Genomic DNA, 22,358 nt, shown 5'->3' with positions numbered 1-22,358 from the left:
TACAGCACAGGGAACTATATCCAGTCTCTTGGTATAGACCATGATATAAGATAATACAGGAATAGGAATGTGTGTGTGTATATATATATATATATATATATATATATGACTGGGTCACTTTGCTGTGCAGCAGAAATTGGTACAACACTGTGAATGAATTATACTTTAATGAAAGAATTTTTCGAAGAAAAGAGAAGGAAATATTGCCATTTGCAGCAACATGGATGGACCTAGAGACTATCATACTGAGTGAAGTAATAAGACAGAGAAAGACAAATATCCTATCACTTACAAGTGGAATCTAATTTTAAAAAGGATACGGGGGAGTTCCCGTCGTGGCGCAGTGGTTAACGAATCCGACTAGGAACCATGAGGTTGCGGGTTCGGTCCCTGCCCTTGCTCAGTGGGTTAACGATCCGGCGTTGCCGTGAGCTGGGGTGTAGGTTACAGACGCGGCTCGGATCCCGCATTGCTGTGGCTCTGGTGTAGGCCGGTGGCTACAGCTCCGATTCGACCCCTAGCCTGGGAACCTCCATATGCCGCGGAAGCGGCCCAAGAAATAGCAACAACAACAACAAAAAAGACAAAAGACAAAAAAAAATAAATAAAATAAAAATAAAAAGGATACGGGAAAACTTGTTATAAAACAGAAACAAACTCACAGATTTCAAAACCAATCTAAAGGTTACCACAGGTGAAACCATAAGATTGGGAGGGTGGGAATAATATATACACACTACCGTATAAAATAGATGATTAATAAGAACCTACAGTATAGCACAAGAAAGTCTACTCAATAGTTTAATCTATATGGGAAAATAGAATGGACATATTTATATGTATGACTGATTACTCTGCTATACACCTAAAACTACATACAACATTGTAAGTTTACTCCAATAAAATTAAATTTAAAAGATTTAAAAAATTATTAAATCAGTGAGGACTAAATCAGGTAATATATGTGTAGGGCTAAGAACCATATTTGGCACCTAGTCAGTGCCTTACACCTGCTTGTTGCTATCGTCACTAACAGGTAAAGACAGTGAGAGTCACTCAAGTGCATTTCAGTTCTTCTTCTTTTTTTCAATGGCTGCACCCATGGCATATGGAAGTTCTTGGGCCAGGGACTGAATCCAAGCCACAGCTGAGACCTACACTGCTGGGTTAAGGATCCAGTGTTGCTGCAGCTATGACACAGGTTGAAGCTTCAGCTCGGATTCCATCCCTGGCCTGGAAACTTCCATACACCACAGGTTCAGCTGAAAAAGGAAAACAAACAAACAAACAAATAAACGATGTTTCTCAGTGGGAAACAGAAGTCCCAGGGAAATGGAAGTCTATTATAGGATCCCCAAGGCTGTTCTCTACAGCTGTTTTTCCTCCCTCTCCCTTCTAGCCTTTCAACCAAATTGATCCATGTTGTAAATAAAATGTCCATCGCACAACTCCAATTTGACACAGCGAGACCTAGATACACTGCACCACAATGGAATGATTAACTCTGTCTTAATTCCAGATTCCCAGGTCAGAACACCTGACTGACTCACACTGGGTCTGGAATAACAACACAGGCCATCTCAGAGATTCACCTGGGGGGAAGTGGGGGGCCTAAGGGCCAGGCAGCCTCCCCAGAACTGTGCCCATTGGAGGGCCTGGAGAGGAGTACCCGAACATCACGAGCTACCATGAGCAAACTGATGGCCTTTTAAGATGGAAAGCAGATGGCCTTCTGTGCAGCGGGCGTCTGGCTCGCGATGATGCCGTTGGGGCCGTGCTGGCAGAGCCATCGGCCCCACATTGCAGCAACGTCAAAAGGTGACTATATGTTATTTGTTTTACTTAATAAGATTCTGGGCTTGAAAGGAGAAAAGAAAGGGCTGGTTTGGTAGATTAGAGGCTCCTAAGTGTCCCATTTACTGAGCAATGGGCAATATTTATAATCTGGGACCTTCAGGGCAGAGATAATTAGCACAAAGATTACAACAGGTGCCACAGGAAGAGAACCCGAACCAATTATGTAATTTATTTCCCATTAATGAAACCCCCACACATATCAGCTCTGTGAACAGAGAACTCTGTGAACTCAAAGTGTCAGGAGAAGGTAGACCCTAGCTGAAGAGGAGGCAGAGGGCTCATGCGAGGATATGCTTCGACCCAACTAAAAACGCACTGACTGCCTCGCTGTGAAGACTGCTACAGCATGAAGGGGAGCCTCATGGCCCCTGGGCTTACAGTCCAGTTCTGCCACTTCCCCCCATGGACTTTGGCCAATGACCTATACCTCTCTGCCCACAGCACCTTTGTCTGTAAAATGAGAGAGCTGTGGTGAGGATTAATATACAGTAACTAGGAAAGCCTCCAGTTTATAGTAGGTGTTATATCATTATTAGCTATTGTTATCATTGTTACAATTACTGAGAAGTCTCTGAAAAGTGGTGAAATCAAGCCCTTGAAGTACCATTTCCTTTTTGCTATTTCTATTAATACAATAATTTGTTCAACTCTTTAAATGACATGATTGGTAAGTTATTTATTAGTTACTTATATTACTTTATTACATCCATTAAAGTGAGCACATAAACTCTTAAAATGAAGACACGCATTTGTGCATCATCGAAATCACCTCATCTACCGTGTTCACGTGAATGTGGATTGACTGCCATCCCTGAAGCATAATTACGCCCTCAGAGGTCCTCGGTGACCACTGAATTTATTTCTGATGCTTTGGCCTGAAAATCGCAGCTTTCATTATCTGATTCAGAGCTACCTTTTCAGTATCATCTCCCATTAATCCTGTACCAAACTCCTATAATTCAGTCAAACTGAGAAACAGGCCATATGTCTATCTTTGGCGTCTTTTTATGTTGTTCCCTTCCCCTGAGTTTATCTGTACTCACACAAATTCTTAGAAATTGAATTCAACTTATTTCACTGATTTACATAAACATCTTCAGAAATGAAAACTTTTAAGTGACTTTTAATTGTTAATTTCCTTTAAGTCTGAATCTAGAAGTATATTCACCCTTTCCCTTCGACAAGAAGTTAGCGATCTGTAGCAAATTACAATATAATGATTTAAATACACTAACAAGTACAAAGAAATATTATGAAAACTTTATACCCATACATTCAACAATTTAGGTGAAATTCCCTGAAACACACAAGTTACTTAATAAAATGACTCAAGAAGAAATAGAAAATATGACTAGTTCTACAAGTCCATTAAGGACTTGTAATTAAAAACTGTCTACAAAAATATCCCAAGCTCAGATGATTTAACAGTAAGTGCCATGAAAACTGAGAAGAAATAATATCAATTCTATGCAAACTCTTTAAAAATTATTTCCTAAAGGGGATTATATCTCAATCCATCTTATGAATCCAGTATTATCAACACGAAACCAGATGATGATAAGAAAAGAAGAGAAAACCATAGGTCAATAGTCCTCATGAACATAAAATATTTGCAAATTAAATCCATCGATATGTAAAAAGGACAATACATCATGACCAACTGGGATTAATCCCAAGGATGCAATGTGGGTTTATGAGTCAAAAATAAACCAATGTAATCCACCATACTGACAGAATAAAAGATAAACATCATATGGTAAGCTCAACGGATGCAAAAAAGCATTTGATAAAATTTAACACCCATCTATAATAAATACAATCAAGAAACTAGGAACAAAATGGAACCTCTCAATATGGCCAGCGACATCTAAGGAAAATCTACAGCTAACATATTTGCTGTCAGAATGGAATTATTTCCCGCATATGATCAGAACAAGTCAAGGAAAGCTGCTCTCAGCACTTCTACTCAATATTTTATTGGAGGTTTTAGCCTGTGCAAAGAGAAAATAAAAGAAAAGTTAAGAAGCACAACTCTATTTAATCACAGATAACATAACCATTTACAAAGATATTTCTAAAAATTCCTTTAAAAACATTCTCAAACTAGTAGATAATTTTACGAGGTCACAAAATAGAACGGTTAATATCAAAAATTAATTGTAATTCTCTATGCTAGCATAAACAATTGGAATAAATTTGTTTTAGTGCTGTTGACAATAACACCCAGAAAGTGAAATAGTTAAGGATACATTTAACAAAAATGTGTAAGAACTACACACCAAAAACTATAAAACACCGCTTATAAAAATTAAAGGTGACAAAGATAAAGATCTCTGTCAGTTTCATAGATTTAAAGGCTCAGTATTTACAGATACGTATTCTCCTCCAAAGTGATCTATAAATTCAATGCGATTCCAAGCAAATTCCCACCAGGATTTTTGGTAGAAACGGTCAAGCTTAATCTAAAATTTATATGAAAACAAAAAGATCATGGAATAGCCATAACAATTTTGAAAAAGAAAAACAAGATTGGAGGACTCTGATTGATTTTAAGACCTACTATAAAGCTGCAATAACGAAGGCAGTGTGACAGTAACGTAAAGATAGAACTCTGGGTAATGAGACGGAATAGAGAGATGAACGTAGACACATATACATACGGCCAACAGGTTTCTGACAAAAGTCTTCAATTAATTCAATAGGGAAAGATGGTATTTTCAACAAATTGTGCTGGAATAGCTGTACAATCAAATGAGAGAAGAAAAAAAATCTCAATTCTTACTTCACATTATTCCCAAATAAACCACAGGACTAAACGTAAAATCTTAAAATCATTAACCTTCAAAAATCAAACAAAGGAGAAAATCTTTGTCCTGACTCAATCAGACTCAATAGTAGGCAAAGATATCATGGGTAGAATACAAGAAATTAACCATTAAATCTTTAAGTTGATAAGTGGACTTCATAAAATTTAAAACCTCTGCATTATTAAGACAATGGAATCACAAGCACGGATTGGGAGAGAATGTTCATAATATGGTTATCTGATTTACAGAAAAGGCAAGGGATTTGCTCAAACACTTCAACCCAGGAAGACACAGGATGAGGAGAAGCACGTGAAGATGCTCCACACAGTCAGTCACTAGACAAAGGCAAATTAAAACCGCAAGAGGTATCATTCACCTGTTAGAGCATCGATCAAGTGAACAAACGAGTAAAATCCTGAGAGGATACAAGTGCAGTGGGGTTGTGGAGCACCTGGAACTCTCCCCCACTTGGACTGCAAATGGTGCGCCGACTTTGGAAAACAGTTTGGAATTTTCTCATAAAACTAAGCATATGCTTATATTAAGTTAAACATATACTTATTCAAATATAACAGGCCCCAATGGAAACCACCCAAATATCAATTTGTGAACAAATTGATATGTACCTAGTTAGTGAACACACATCACAAACTGAAACAAACAACAAACTACAGATAACACGCAACAACATGGATGGACCCCGACACATTTAAGTAAATGAAAGAAGCCATACACAAAAGATCAGACCCGACATATGACCTATTTATATGAAATTCCAAACTGATGCAAAATGGCAGCCAGCAGGAGGTAGTGCCAGGAAGTAGGAGGTGCAGAGGAGGACCAACTGCAAAGGAGCAAAGGGCACCCTGAGGTACAATGGGAATATTCTAGATCTTGATAGGACCAGAACCCTAACACTTTATTGTACATAAAATACACCTCAATAAATTGGACTTGAAAATTTCAGGGCAGGTCTGGGAGCTCTCAGAAGCAGAGAGTTCTCATTCCTAGGGCACGCCCTCCCTGGGTGTTTTATATATGTGAAAGCACCACCACTCAGAGCAAGACAAACCAGTGGTATTGCTATGTCATACCATAAAGAAGCAAAACTGAGGCACAGTGAGAAGTCACCTGAGCATCAATGTCACCTCCAGGTCTCTAGAAGAACATTAATGTATGTATATGTATATATGCATACTTATATGCATATATCAGAGAAATACATATGCTATCATTTCATTGAGTCAGGACACCCATGTTTAAGACAGGCAAATAATTTTGTGAAGCAAACCAGTATCTCCGACCACTTGATTTCCTAGGTGGACTTTTTGGATCTCCTTAATTGAAGGTATGCCTCTAGCTGCACAGCCAGTACCGACTGGTTTAGCAGGCCAAACAGTTCTTATCATAGATACAGAATCCTAGAACTTACACACACCTTAGCATACAGTATAAACCTGTCACTTTGCATTTTTGAAAACATATCTCCTTGACAAAAGTTGGCTTCCACAATCATCCAGGAAGTTCACCTCAACCATTCTGACCATAAATAACTGTCACTGTGAGTAATCCAGCAGTAATCTCGATGCTTCTCCCAGAACTGCTGACAAAACACATGATCTAGAAGACTGATGAGTAATTCTTGTTAAAGTTTGTTTTCTAAATTTGTAAAAAAAAATTTCAAAAATATGCCAAAGTTGGAGTTCCTGTTGCAGTGCAGCAGAAACAAATCCGACTAGTATTCATGAGGATGCAGGTTCGATCCCTGGCCCTGCTCAGTGGGTTAGGGATCTGGTGTTGGTGTGAGCTGTGGTGCAGGTTACAGATGTGGCTGAGATCCTGTGTTGCTGTGGCTGTGGTGTAGGCCAGCAGTTGTAGCTCTGATTTGACCCTCATCCTGGGAACCTCCATATGCTGTGGATGAGGTTCTAAAAAGCAAATATATTATGTACCAAAGTTGAACACATAGTATAATAAATCTGTATAGGCCTATTTCCCAGATTCATTACTGCTCAAAAAGTGGCCATACTTATTTAATCTACCCCATTTTTTTCTTTTTCTTTCTTTTTTGATGCATTTTAAAGCAAATCAGAGACATCATAATTTAATTCCTACGTACTTTTTAGGATGCATCTCCTAAAAAGAGGACTGTTTGACATAAATACAATACTATTTTTATACCTAACCAAATTAACAATAAATCCTTGGTAAGATATAATATATAATCTACATTCCAATTTCAAGAATGGTTTCAAGGAGTTCCCTTTTGGTGCAATGGTTTAAGGGTCCGACCTTGTCACTGCAGCGGCTCAGGCTGTAAGCCAGGCTCTAAGCTGTCTCCTGTCAGCTCTCAGCAGGGCTGCCAGTGCTGGGAGGGGAGAACTCCCTACCCCGACCCTCAACCCCCACAAGACAAGGCCCTGTCCTTGGCCAGAGATGCCTGTTGCTTTACATGCTGCCTTTATGCCTCTTAGACGGAGCTATTCACCCAAGAGGGCCTCCGCTTACCCTAATGAGCAGGTGAAAAGACAAGCTGGATAATAATCTTTTCTAATTGGATACAGATCCAACAGACTGATTCATTATTTCCATCTACGGCTGTCAATGTTCTGCATTGCACCCTATTAAACTAATATCCTAAATGTCTGTACTGCTGAAGCTGTCAGATTAACTTAGTCCCAAATGGGCAGCCTCAGTCTCCTCCCCAGGAAATCAGCTGGAGGGTTTCTAAGTGATTGCGAAGATAATCCTGCCCAACCTCTCCTCCATCTGGGAACCCCTTGCTGCAGCCTCCTTCTACCCACACCATGAGTTTGCATCAGCAGAAATCCCTGTCTCTCTGACCTCTGTCAAGGCCGTGTTTTTAGGACAGCCTCATTCATGCCACCAGGCAGAAGACAGCCTCTGCCCCGATCATCCAGACTAAAGTGTTAGGGACTGACTGTGTGTTTCCCTAACGGGGACATGGAGAAGGCAGCCGATATTCAGTCATCTGTGGGAAACACATTGCTGGAGGTGGACCTGGTGGCAGGACTGCCTATCACTCACCCAATGGCCATCTTTCCTCCTCCTTTAATCATAAAGCAAGGGGTTTATCTGGGGCAGCAAAGTGCTCATCTACATTCTCCGCCTTCCTAAGTGTGGTGTTAGCCACAGTTTCTGATTTGCCTGCATTAGTATCTTTTCAGCCTGACGAGCTGTCACAACTATCAGTAATATTTTGCATGGCTCTTTCAAACATATCCTTAGTTTAGACAACTAAAGTGTATGGTCACCCTAGGTAGCAGTGACCCAAGAGATGTAAGTGGAAGTCATATGGGGAGTAGATAACCTCAACTGGGATGTGCACCTTTGTGCATACCCCACCCCCTTCCTTCCACACACTCCAGGAACACAGAAGTGAGGGTTGGTGCTCCAGCAGCCTTTTCAAACCATGGGGTGGCCTTGAGGATTATTAACTCCACATACTCTGTAGGGTAGAGCAGAAAGCTTGGATCCAGGTCCTAATGAACCTGATACTGCCATCCAGTTAAAGGATAGTTATTCCTGAACTGTTGCCAATTTTCCCTATCTGCTGCTAACTCATGCTCCCCTTCCACTTTAACAAGTAGACCAAGGTCATCTCTGGTGGCTTTCAATGTGTCCACTAGTGCAGGCGCAGCTACACTCCTTCGACTACCCTTTCCTATCTGTTACTGGTGGGGGGGGGCACCAGGGAGATTCCTGTGTGGACCCAGGGACGGGGGCTAGGAGCGGCAGCCAGTCTGGAGCTCTACATGTTGCTACTGATCTGCAGGCTCATCTGATGGTGTGGTGCAGTGCCAGGCTAGCTGGGGTGTTATTTGTCACTGACCCCTAACTTGTAGGGGTCAGCCTGCATTAAAGAGAAGAGTGTTTTGACTCGGGTGGAGCCAACTTTCAAGCTACACAATTACCACCAGTTCTGTGAATGGGCTGCAGCACGTGATTTGTGAGCCTCTACTTCCTCACAAGGAAAATGAGAAGAATAATGTCCACCCTACTGTTAGGAGGATTTAAGGTGGTAACATATTTTTAAAAACAAAATGCAGCTCTTAGCAAAAGTATATCAACAAACTTAAGCCTTTCTTTCTACCCCCGGTTCTACTTTCTCCTTTCCATTACTCTTTTCAAGATTTCTATTTTTCTCTGCTTTTTATGCTAAAATTCTCAAATCTACAGAAAAAGTGAAGAATAACGTAGTGAAAACCCTTAGACTGGATGCACCAATAGCCTTCTCTAAAGGACATACTTTCTCCTGCAGCAACTCCTCAGCATGCCAGCTCCAAATGCAACAGGGCTCTCCTGCCCCACAGAGCACTCCCACCCCATGCCCTTAACACGGACCGGAAGTGTTCCCAGCACAGGGTCTGTATCCCAGGCCCCCCAGGACCCCAGACCTGGCTGGCAGAGCTGTGCCCCCTCCATCCAGCATCCATTAAAGATCACACACTCCCTCTGTCCATCATGTCCCTTTATCTGCCCCTGACTTTCTTCCCTTCTTTTTGTCTTTCATGACATTGTTGTTTTCAAAGAGTTCAAGCCAGTTGTTTTGTAGGTGTCTTATGGTATGAATGTTTCTATTTCTTCATGATTAGATTAAGTCTAAATATTTTGGGGGGAGGAACATTCCACTGTTTTCTTTGAACTCATCACACTCAAGGGCAAAGGCCAGTTTGCTGCACTCTTGGTAATGTAGGGGACGAGAGATGGTCTCAGTGGCAGCTGTCCATTCCCATGTCCTAAAGGACCTCTGCCCTGTCATTAGCAAGGAAGGAGGGTGGGGACGGTTGGAAACCACGTACATATTTGGTTTCACAATCTCCCTTTCGCCCAGCCCTTAGCATCCATGATGGTCACTGCCTGGTCACTACACCAGTGGCTGCAAAACACTTCCCAAGGTTCTTGCTTCTGCTTTAACTCAAACATCAAACATCACTCCTCATTTGCCTCCTGGCCTCTTTCTCTGACACCCTGTCTCTTGAATTCTTCTGACAGGTTCGTTTCTGATGGTCTTGAATCCCTCACATCCACTTCCATCCACAGCCAGCGCCTTGACATCTTATGCTTCTGCCCTTCTTCCCTCTCACCATCTACTATCAAGGAGGACGGAGGACAGCAGATGCCAGTGTGCTGTAACTCCCTCTCCTGCAGCCTCTCGGCTGCACCCTCCACATCAGCAAAGCCCCCGGAGCTGACCGAGTACAGGAGAGCTCCCTCATCCTGACTTTTCCTTTCTACTCATTGCCAAACAACTTGATGGACAGGGCTCCTTCAACCAGCACCACGGCTTCCCTCTGGTTGGCTGTTCAGATTCATGCGAGTCCGTAGAGTTTACATCTGTCCCTGCTGTCCTGCACCTGCAGGTTTTGCAGATCTGAGATGCCTGCCTGGCCCTGTGGACTGGGTGGGGCCAAGCAGTAGCTAGGCAATAGCACTGCCAGCGGGACAAGTGCTTTGCCAAAAGCATGATCCCATACATAGAGACCCACCTGGTTGGTGAAGGATGCTTCCAGAAGAAGCAACAGGTGGCTGAGTGCGGAGGTGTGAAGGGCGGTTACTGTGGTGCCCTCTCAGGCATGTGCAGGGGTACATCCACATTTCGACGGCGGGGAGAGGAATGAGTCAGTGGGCAGGAACTCAGGGTGTGAGGACAGCGGTGGCAGAGAGCGGAGGAAGCCTGGGAGGGCTTTACTGTGGGGGGGTTATGGTTCTATCGTCAGATGGTAGAGAGGTCATTTAAGCAGCAGTGGAGGATGGCTGCAGGGAGGGTAAGCCTGGAAGCAGAGAGACCACTTCTTCTCCATTAGACTAACCCAGGGTGAAAGGGCAAGGCTTTGAGCCATAGCACTGGGCAGGGAGAGGTCACAGCGGGTCTATGATGAACAGTTAATTATTTGGTGGGCTCATCCAGCCTCTGAACTTCACATTTGCAGATGTGTCTCAAGTCTGTTCAGTGACTCTCTCTTGAGAGAGTCAAGCCAAAATTTTCAGAGGCATCCCAAACACAACCTACCTGAAAGTCAACTCTCAGAGCTCTGCTGGACTGCAGACCACTGCTTGGCATCCTGATTTGTGCTCACATAGGCAACATGCTCTCAGTTCTCCAGGCCATGGCAGGATTAGTTACACAGGAACAACCAGAGGATTCTGCCAGAACCAGAACGGTTTCACTGGCTGAGGGCAGCTGGTTACGGGCAGCTGGAGAGGTCATGACTTCGTCAAAGTGATGGAGTTCGTCACCGCCCTCTGTCCACATCCAGTGAGGGGCTGTGTCGTATAAACCCTTCCTTCTTCCACTATGTCGTCCCTTCCAACTTCACACCCCCTCGCGGACTGGGGCTTGATTATCTCACTCTCAACCACCCAAATCACCTTCCACCAATTGTTCCCCCACACCTCTGCGCTCACACAGCACAGCTTGCAGACTTACTGTGTGCCTGGCCTCTAGTCAGACCATCACGTTCCTGCCCGAACCGGCCCCTCTGAGTTTGGAGGCCACCGAGACATTAACTACAATAATACTGGTGATGAGCCCAAAGGGTCTCAAGAGTCGCACTTACAGATGAAGGAACTAAGCACTCAGGATCACTAAGGGATGCCCAGGCCACACAGAGAACCATCCTACTCCTCTTTCTCAGGTCGGCTAAATCCTTTCTCCTCCAAGAGCACCCACTCCCTGGTCTCTCTTCCTCTCCAGAGCAAATTCTCTGCCCCAGTGGCTGGACTGTCCCCAAGCTCCCCCTGACCACCTGCCGGTCTGTAGTGGACATGGAGGCACTCCCCCAGATGCCCCATCCAGGAATGAGTGGGTCAGTGAGGTGCCCGTGTTGGCTTCCAGAGAAGCCAGCTTGGAGTGGTCATGAACATTCAAGTGCAACCCTGGGCAGGCAAGAAAGGCTCAAACAGCTCCTACCATGCAGCACATTCCTACGTGTGCTCAAAACTATGTCTGAATGACGAACGAGACCAAAGACAGACCGCCTTCTACTAAATCCTATTCCTTTTTTTGCTTTTTAGGGCCACACCCTCAGCATATGGTGGTTCGCAGGCTAGGGGTTGAATCTGAGCTGCAGCTGCCAGCCTGTACCACAGCCACGGCAACGTGGGTTCCGAGCCGCATCTGTGACCTATGCTACAGCTCACGGCAATGCAAGATCCTTCACCCACTGAGCAGGGCCAGGGATTGAACCCGTAACCTCATGGTTCCTAGTTAGGTTCGTTTCTGCTGCGCCATGATGGGAATTCCCTAAATCCTATGCTTTAGTGAATATATTAGTACCATGGACTGAACGTTTGCACCCTCACCTCAAAATTTACATGTTGAACCCCACCCCCAGTGTGATGGTGTTAGGAGGTGGGCCTCTGGGGGGTGATGAGGTCATGAGGATGGAGCCCTCACAACAGGATCAGTGTCCTTATAAAAGAGGCCCCGGAATGCCCCCTCCCCCCTTCCTCCAGGTGAGGACACAGCAAGACGGTGCTGTCTATGAAGCAGGAAGCGGGTCCTCAGCGGACATCAAATCTGCCTGTCTTTTTTTTTTTTTTTTTTGTCTTTTTGCTATTTCTTGGGCCGCTCCCGCGGCATATGGAGGTTCCCAGGCTAGGGGTCGAATCGGAGCTGTAGCCGCCGGCCTACGCAAGAGCCACAGCAACTCGGGATCTGAGCTGCGTCTGCAACCTATACCACGGCTCACGGCAACGCCGGACCCTTAACCCACTGAGCAAGGGCAGGGACCGAACCCGCAACCTCATGGTTCCTAGTCGGATTCGTTAACCACTGCGCCACGGCGGGAACTCCTGCCTGTGTCTTGATCTTGGACTCCAGACCTCCAGCACTGGGAGAAATGAATTTCTGTTGTTTCTAAACCACCAAGGTACAAGTACCTTGCTATGGCTACATGAAAGGATCAGACAATAAGCAAATATGAATAACAATTTGTGATTAGCTATTCAATGCCCCACTTTACAGATTCAACTCCATGTGAGCAGCATACAAATACAAAAACATCATAAAATATCTTCAAGTATCACCCAGACATGCATACGTGTTATAAATTAAAATAATATGAAGTGCCCTCTTTTTCCCACCCGAAATAAAATGTAAACTTTGTGATAAAGTACATCCCCGCCCTCCTGTCTCAGTCCACCGGTTCGGAATCGTCACTGGGGGTTAACTGGAACTGTGGGCACTTCAAGGCCTGAAACTCGGGAAGCCACTGGGGATTTATCCACAGGCAGAGTTTAGCGACTCCTGAAGAGCTGCTGTATCTGTGCGACAGCTCTCAGGCTACAAACACACTCTTAATTTCTTTGTCAAGAATCCTAGTTACTTCAGAAGTCTGTACCACTGTCACTATTAACACAACTCTGCTGTAGCAGGATCCAGCCCATGATAACACCTTAAGGCCATTAAGAATGCTACGTGCTCAGCTGCCTGGTAACCTGACTGCCTTCTGACACGACATCTAAACCGGAGTCTAATACGTCTGAACACACTTCTCTATCCGCATCCCCGGAGCCTGTGCTCTGAAAGCAGCAGCTTATTCCTTCTGATCAACTCTGCCCAACACCAACAAAGGCACGTCAACATCACATCGGGGGCAGGAAAAAAATGATCTCAAATGCCACATTTATATGTCCTGCCTTTATTTTTTAAAAAAATTCATATAATGCCATCTCCATACTTTTCTACAATAAACGTGATGGATTTCAGCAGGTTTTAGCACAAGCAGGCTCACACTGCTTGTGCCTGTGCCGTGACTCTCCCCAAGGAAACTGCTGTTCAGGATGAGAGTGGAGGAGAGACTGGCCACGGCAGGCTTCCGGTAATTGCTGTCCTCTTGATTATATTTCTCCGAACTTTAAATCAGGATGATAACCCACAAGGGAGAAATCACAAGGCAGTTTCCATACGTAACTTTTACATAAGAAGTTGCTTATTGGGTGAGAAATGTTAGGAAAACTGTAAGCAAAGAGGCCCAGCCTCGAGAAGAGAGGAATAAAGAGGGCCCTGTCCGCGGTAAATGTCAAGCATGCTGGCTCTGCAGTGAAGCAGGCTTTGTCTCCGAGAGGCCTGGTGTGTCACTAGGACAAGGGGTGCCAGCTGAGACCGGGCACTCTGCAAGCTTGTGTCCCTACTGCCACTGCCCCAACATCATGCTGCTGGGTCTAAACCAAAGGAAGGGACACATCACATTAGGAGTAAGGAGAGGGTCAGAATTAAGAAGAAAATGACCCAGATATACACAGCCTCCCCGCCCACCTCCCATCGTCTCGCTCTTCCTCCCCTTCTCCGTGGCTCCAAGCTATAATGCAGGACACGGCCCCCCACCTCCACAACCGTCAACAGTCAGCCCCTGAGCCACAGTGGCCCCGGCAGCTGTGCTCGGGATGCTGCCTGCACTGGCCATTCCTTGGGGAGCAGACTCAAGAAAGGAGGCATTTTGATCTTTCCACTTCTTTCATTTGCAAGAGAGGTAGGGAAAACAAAAGGAAAAGCAAAGTGCATCGTCACCAGGAACAGGAACTAAGAAACCCTCTGGTTACAAGGCGCGTGGAGCCGGGGCGGGGTGGGGGTGGGGGGCGTTTGCTGCGGATTTCCTCTGGGTTGTGCAGGGCCAACACGCACAAAGACATATCGATCCTCGGTGGCCTGTCTCACTGCACGGTGGCAACGGTCTGCATATTAACATACAGCCCCAGACACTGTGGCCAATAGAATGGACAGCAGCATTTGGGTCCAAGAACCCTGAGAGCAAGTGTTAATTTCTAGTTTAGATGAAGAAAGCTACACGGAATGCAAAATGGAACAGCTACTTGGGAAGGGAGTGTAGTGATTTAACACTAAATATACTTACTATATGATCCAGCAATTGCACTCCTTGGTATATGCTGCAAACTGATGTCCACAGAGAAATCTGCATGAGGATGTTTACAGGACCTTTATTCCTAACTGCCCAAACTTGGAGGCAGCCAAGATGTCCTTCTGTAGGTAAACAGACAAACATTGGTACCTCCACCAACGGGATATTCTTTACTAAAAAGAAATGAGCTATCAAGCCATGAAAAGATACAAAGATATGGAGGAACTTTAAATGCATGTTCCTAAGTGAAAGAAGCCTATTTCAAAAGGGTACCTACTGCATGATTCCAACATGATGATATTCTAAAAAAAGAAAAACTATGGACGTGGTAAAAAGATCAGGGCCTGGAGGATAGGAAGGAATGAAGAGGTGGAGCTGGAGGATTTTTAGGGCGGTGAAACTTCTCTGGAGGACAGTACAATGATGGGCACAATGTCATTACACATTTGTCACAAAGCCATACTGAATGCAGACAGCAGAAGTGAACCCTGATTAAACTGTGGACTCTGGGTGATGATGATGTGTCAATGTGGGTGCATCCACTGTAACAGAGGTACCATCCTATCCAGTCAGGGACTCTGCTAGTGAGGAAGTCTGCAGGAGGATGAAGGATCCATGGGAAATGTCTGTACCTTCCCCTCTATGTTGCTGTGAACCCAACACTGCTCTAAAAAATAGTCTTAAGAGAAAGGCTTTGGGAGTTCCCGTCGTGGCGCAGTGGTTAACGAATCCGACTAGAAACCCTGAGGTTGCGGGTTCGATCCCTGCCCTTGCTCAGTGGGTTGAGGATCCGGCGTTGCCGTGAGCCGTGGTGTAGGTCGCAGATGCGGCTCGGATCCTGTGTTGCTGTGGCTCTGGCGTAGGCCAGAGGTTACAGCTCCGATTTGACCCCTGGCCTGGGAACCTCCATATGCCGTAGGAGTGGCCCAAGAAATGGCAAAAAGACGACAAAAAAAAAAGAAAAAGAAAAAGGCTTTGGACACAACTGTACCAAGCAAAGATTACGGGGCTGACACCTAATTCCACTTATTTCCATTAGAAATCAATAACTGTAACTAGACTGGTTTTCACTGGTTAACAAGAATGTTCCAATGTACTGGGAAAATTAAACTTACTTTACATTTCTGTTTGAGAAAAACACATTGCTATATTAAAATCATATCTTGATGTCCTCATACTGTTTTAAATTATAATATATTGTAATGATGATATTTCATATTTAAAAGAAGAAAAGAAAACCTTACTTAAGTGATGTCTTCTAACTTACAGTCACCTGTAGCTCATATAGCATGTCCTCTTGGAAACTATGATTTGCATGTGACATTTCTAGCTTTACATGTAACTGCCAATGTTGGTACCAAGATTATATGTTTCTACAGAACTTCAACAACTCAAAATAATACACTGGAGACATGACCAAGTGTTTAGCTTATAGACCCAAATCACTCCCCCATAGACATGAATTGGTATTCCAGTTAATTCTGTGTGGGGAAGCTAAATATATATTTGGGAACAATGACTTTCCCTGCAGAAACTCCAAGTATTCTTAGCATGGAATGATCTGACAACAGCAAGCTGGCATGATTTAACCAGTGTTTCTTTGGACAGCTGTTGGACTGGCATTTCATATGTGTAACTGAAAATAACAGCAAATTCCTTTGGGCAAGTTCGTGTAAATTCAATCTAATCTGCTAGTTTAGGGGGGAAATGCTATACCATTCCCCAGTAATTGGCACTTAGGAGTGATATCTATCTTAAGCAGTGTTAGGAGGGTGACATGGAACATTTTTATTCATTGGACTTGTCACTTGCATACAGTTTGCAGTGTTTAGTTGCAGACTGTGCTGGACTACCACTTAGCAGTAGTGTCCCACTGTGTATGTGTCTGCGGCTATTTGCATGGGCCCATCCTGGGAAGGATGTGAAGGAAAAGGCTTTGTTCACAAGACATTTCCCAACGTCACTGTGCGGCTTCACTCCAAACCTCCCAACTCCAGGAAGTCTTTTACGAATTGTTTTCTAAGGTTCTAAGGCCTCCCAAGGTGGGGCCTCTGGATTATCTGGGATTTGCAGGGAGGAGGGGAAGGCAGGGCAGAAGGAAGAACTGGTTGGGTCTGGCCCACCCCCACCCCCACCCCCACCCCAGGTTTTAATCAGCATTAACCTCCCTTCTGTGTAATCTCTATATTATACTTTGAAAAACATTTCAAACTGCTCTAAACTTTAGTGATCACTTTATCTCACACTGGGACACGATGGGTTCCTTTGTAGGTTACTTTAGGGGAAATTTTAATAATCTAATAAATTTTATTCTGCCTCTTCCATTAAATTGATCATACTACTAGAAACAAATATGGACAAAGGCCAGCCTGAATTTATTTGCGGCCTGAATAAGTTATTTAAATGAAATTCCTGTCCCTATGTTCATGCATGTACAGTAAATGTAACTGGTCTAAGCAAGAGAAGTAAGATTTTAAGGACCTTATTTATCCTGAAAAATCACTGACCCACAGGAGAAAAATTAACAAAGATACTAACACACACATTTTTTCTTAACTATACTTAAACTAAATTTTAAAATTTAATCAGGTAATATAAAATGTATTCAATATGTAAAATAGATAATATATTTTAATTCTGCTCCATATTTTTCTGCTTAAAAGCCATTTAGGAGGAAGTGGTAGAAAAAAATCAATTGAGCACAGAAATAGAGGCAAGGAGGGGAAAAGCAACAAAAAGAGAAGAGTAAAGGCAAATCCAGGCTGCGGAAGTTTGGAGATGAATGTCCTTTCAATACCCTGCTGTCTCCTTGGGCACTGGCCTCCAAGGAGCTTATCACCTGCTACCCTGGACCTTCAACCAGGCCCATTCATCAGCATCTAAGGAGGCTCCGGGCTTCGTGTGTCAGCTCCAGGAGGTTCTGCTCTGAACGGTGTGCCTGGAATAGCCCCATCCACAGGAAAATTACTTTCTCAGAAGCTGCTTAGACAAAGAACTCTGTTGCTTCATACACTGGGTAAGAATGAGCTGAGGCTAAATTCTGACACCTCTGGGCAAAGAGATTCTTATTCATGTTTTAAGAAAAGACAGAGCTTACTTCTTCACAGACTTTCAATTATTTCCAAAGAGGTCATCTACAGCATTATATACCAGAAAACACTGTTCTCTAAACAGCTGAAATATTTTACTCTAAGGTTTTGATGTTTTTAAAACGTACTTAGCAGGTACTAAGTTAACGCAATTGAGCCTCAACCTGCTACTGCAAATTCTGAGTTATGTATATACTGAGAATCTCAGCTTTTACAGTGGCCCGCCATGGCTCATGGACCACCTGCAGTATTTGTGTGCACAGAGCTAAGTCGTCCCCCGGGCTTTGCTCTTGGTCAACAGAGGCTGCTACCTGGGTACATTTCATTTTCCTTTTTGTGTTCACGGCTACACTACCTAGAAATAAAATTCAGAATGATACAGATAAGCTGAAAATTAACTCTTCCATAATACCTTGCATGGATAAGACCATTAGAAATAATTGTGCCCTCCAATGTAATGGGGAAAAAGGCTTGAAGAATCCTAATAGGGCCCAAGAAAGAAGGGAAACATTAAAAAATAAACAAGAAGATAAAAATATGATTAAATATTATTTAATTGATTTTAGTTAAACCTGGAAGGTGGAGTCAGGACTGCGATTTCAAGAATCTAAAATGTTTTAATGATATGAGGTTAAAGGTAGGAAGAGACTGCCAGGAACAACAGAATAAGTGATAAGACTCATCCTTTCAAAACTTTTTAAATTAGGATTAAACTATCAGACAGGGACCTGGATGACAGCAGCGTCCTCATGTCCCTTCCATACTGTCATTGTTATTGCTCATCAGTTGTGTATAACTCTTCCCAAGGAGACAACGCGAGCTAGTTGCCAAGAGAAGGTCTCATGACTACAAGGTGATTACTTTCTACAATTACGTTGTAGTTTGATGACTACTGGATTACAGAAATTCAAATGCTGAAAGAGCTGCATGAGCCTGCGTGTCATTAATGCTGTTTGGGTTGTTTGGGTGGCTACTGAGAGAGGAATTAGACTTGCAATGCTGTGTTTTGCATTTGATGGGCATTTCTTGCTTCTGTCTTTTTAGCTTTCATCCTCCCTTTTCTGGCAATCAGAACTGCTCCTTCTTAATGTTCATGTGCTTTGGATGGAATGCATTCCTATTCATTCCCAAGAGTAGGCATTCAACCCAGGCCTCATTTTGGGGGGCGAATAACTCAATCCATTCCAATTCATTTCATTTCCAGGTCCTTTGCAGGAATCCTTAGGAGCCAGGCTCCCCTTCCCAGGGCAGCCTCCTGTAGCCATCTCTTCGCTACATGGGGATAGCCCACCTCGGCAGTAATCTACACAGAACGAATACAAAGACTGATCAATTCCTGATGACATCACTTGAGCACCTGGATTTACTCTTGGCTGAACTGTTCCACCCTTGGACCCTGAAGCTTCATGAATCAATGTATTTTTGTTTGGTTTTCATTCACTTTTGTCAATTTTGAATTGTAGTCTATCCTTTACATCTGATATTCCTAATTAATAGACTACGTTTAAGAGACATTACTAAATTTAAAAGAATACATTAAAAAACACTAGGATGGTTAACAGGATCTGTAAATCAAGTCACTAGACAGTTCAAGAAATTGGGAACTCTTAGTTTGGGAAAGAAACAGCCAGATAAGCTGTCCTCAATATTTTGAGGGATGTCACTCAGCTGAGGGAGTGCATGCTCTGTGTGGCCTCCTGAGGCCTGCAATGTCATCACCAGAGTTATTCAGATGGGGCTGGGTGACAACAGTGTTGCCGCAAAAGAGATCCCTCCCCAGGGCAGCACTGATGTCTAACTGGCTGGAAGGTATTTTGAACAATGAGTCTATGACTCATCGTTTGAAATGGGGATTGCTTTCTTACTTTACAATTCACCCTACAATCACTAGGATAGCACGTCAAGAAAACTCAGACTCACTCTGCAGAAGCCCAGGCAGGGGAGGAGAGAAAGGGGCCAATGAGAACAGACTGTATCTTGAACAACTTTCTGGAATACCACCAGAGAGCTCTGAGACATATCTGGGAGTCACTCAGACCCAACCCAACTTCTCCTTGGCTCAAAATCTCTCAAGCAGCTCCACACACCTGTAGCACGCAGTTAGGAGCTAAGGTCCTAGAGGGCGCTTGCTGAATTCTCAACAAGAAGCACTGGCAGCTACGTAAAACCATGGCAACAGCACTGACAGTGCTCTTTGGAGAGTTTCCTTCTTGTTTGTTTGTTTGTTTGGCTATGCCCATGGCATGTGGAAGTTCCTGGGCCAGGCATCAAACCTGAGCCACAACAGTGACAATGCCGAATCCTTAACCTCTAGACCACCAGGGAACTCTGAGTTTACTTTTTAGGAAGGCAAAATTTTGGATAATAGACTTTTACCTGGATTACATAAAAGTCCCAAGAATTAGCTGTAGTCACTGGCCATTAGCTCACAGTGGGTGATAAAAAATGTTGGCTGAGAGACTAAGAAGTTGCATCTGTAAAAATCTAAAAATATTTTTAGTTATGAAAATATGGATTTTACTATTTAAGTGGGTGTTAAGACATCTGCAATTACTTTCATAAAAAGTAAAGATTATGCAGAAAAATATTTATTTGTTTTGGCTTCTGTAGTTTACTATTTAATTGGCTAGTGGCTAAGATTTGCAACATGTATGACAAACACTAATTATATTTAAAAAAAACTGAAGGTTTAATATATGAGTTTTGTAAACAGTATGTAAATGGAATATAGATATTACAGAATCTGATATCAGAAGTGAGTTTAAGGATCAATGAGTGAGGCTCAACTGACATTCTCAAGGTCACATGACCACTACATGGTTAAACAGTTTTAGGGCTAGTTTCCAACAAGATTTACCTTCTTTTCTCATATACATAAAAGCTCTTAAGCCTGTCTTCTCCACTTCTGTTTTGGCTGCTTTATATTAGATATGATTTTAAAACTCTGCATTAGTCTGCTCAGACGGAGTTCCCGTCTTGGAGCAGCAGAAACAAATCTGACTAGGAACCATAAGGTTTCGGGTTTGATCCCTGGCCTCACTCAGTGGGTTAAGGATCTGGCGTTGCTGTGAGCTGTGGTGTAGGTCAGAGATGCAGCTCAGATCTGGTGTTGCTGTGGCTGTGACACAGGCTGGCAGCTGCAGCTCTGATTAGACCTCTAGCCTGGGAACCTCCATATGCCACCAGTGTGGCCCTAATAAGACAAAAGACAAAAATAAAAAACCCACAAAAAACAAAAAAACAACTCGGCATTAGTCTGCTCAGGCTACTATAACAAAAATATCACAGGCTGGGTGCTGTAAACAACGACATTCACTTATTCACAGATCTGGGGGCTGGAAGATCAAGTCCTGTCAGGCTTGCTTTCTGGTGTGAGCCCTCTTCCTGGCAGGCAGACTGCCGTGTCTCCCTGCACTTCACCTGGCCTCCAGCGAGCTCCAGGGTTTCTCCCTCCTCCTCGTATAAGGACGCCAGTCCTATCGGATTAGGGCCCCACCCTTGTGGCCTCAATGAACTCTTATGACCTCCTTTCAGCCCCCATCTCCAAATACACTGGGGACTAGGGCTTCAACATAGGAATCTGGGAGTCCGTAGCAAGCCCTTGTGTGTTCCAGCCACTGCTCTTGGTGTTTTAATTTACTTATTTATACACCATTTAGTTAATTTATGTATTTACTAACTGCATTATCACAATATGTATTATCTTCATCCTGAAGGTGGGGAAACTGAGGCACAGCACACTCAAATAGGTTCATGGAGACTGCAGGTCCATGGAAACTGAGCCAGGTGTGGCAGTCTGACTCCCAAGTCCACGTGTGTTCACCCTCCACCACAGAATCTCCTCACTCCTCTTTTATAACATAGGCTACAAAACCAGATTCATTTGTCTACTGCAGTTTATGGGTAGACGCCAATGGGAGTTAGTTTCCTAAAACAGATCTTGTTGGGTTGAAATCCATCCTTCGGTGGCCCCACATGCCCTACACTGTGGGATCTACTGTGGGACAAAGTTCCCCCTCCCCCACAATGCACTGAGAGCCCCTTCCTTGATCCTCTCCCCAGTTCCCTCTGTAGCCACACATCCCACCAGGCGCCCTGACCTTGAATCATTCTTTGAATGTGCCCCACTTTGCTCCTCTCAGTCCACAGTGGCCTCCCCTCCCTTCCTCCCTTCCAGGTAAGGTGCCACACCTGCACACACAGGAGCATGGATGACCCTGTCCCTCCTGTCCTCCCACCTCTCCCCCTGTTCCCGATCGCCGTGTCTGCTGTCCATGCCACTCTTACCTGTTTACATGCTATTCACCAACTCCCTCCAGTAGACAGGTGTCCTGGAGGGCAGAGGCTACGTGTGAGTTGTTTTTGAATGCTTGGTTCCCAAATTCAATCTGAAATATACCTGACAGCCACTATTTGTTGAATGAATACTCGCTGGAATAAAACGGTCTGTGTCAAATGTTTTTTTGTAGCTGACCTGAGGAAAGCCCACTGGAATTCAATTTTGTTGACATCTTCCTATCATTCAAGAGTGGGAATTGATGCCATCTACATTGAGGATCCTGAGTGGAATGCAAATCACTCCTTCTTGGAATGTCATTAACATATCACCAGACAGACTTGAAAAGAACTCTAGTGAAGAATTTGCACATTTTAAAAAATGAGAAGAGTTGTTCAGTTGTTCTAAAAATATTGTCTCCTTTATTAATGCTGCCTTTGGAATA

Source organism: Phacochoerus africanus, chromosome 12, assembly GCF_016906955.1.
Source record: "Phacochoerus africanus isolate WHEZ1 chromosome 12, ROS_Pafr_v1, whole genome shotgun sequence".
Classification (NCBI taxonomy): Eukaryota; Metazoa; Chordata; class Mammalia; order Artiodactyla; family Suidae; genus Phacochoerus; species Phacochoerus africanus.
Note: the sequence above shows the minus strand (reverse complement) of the source record.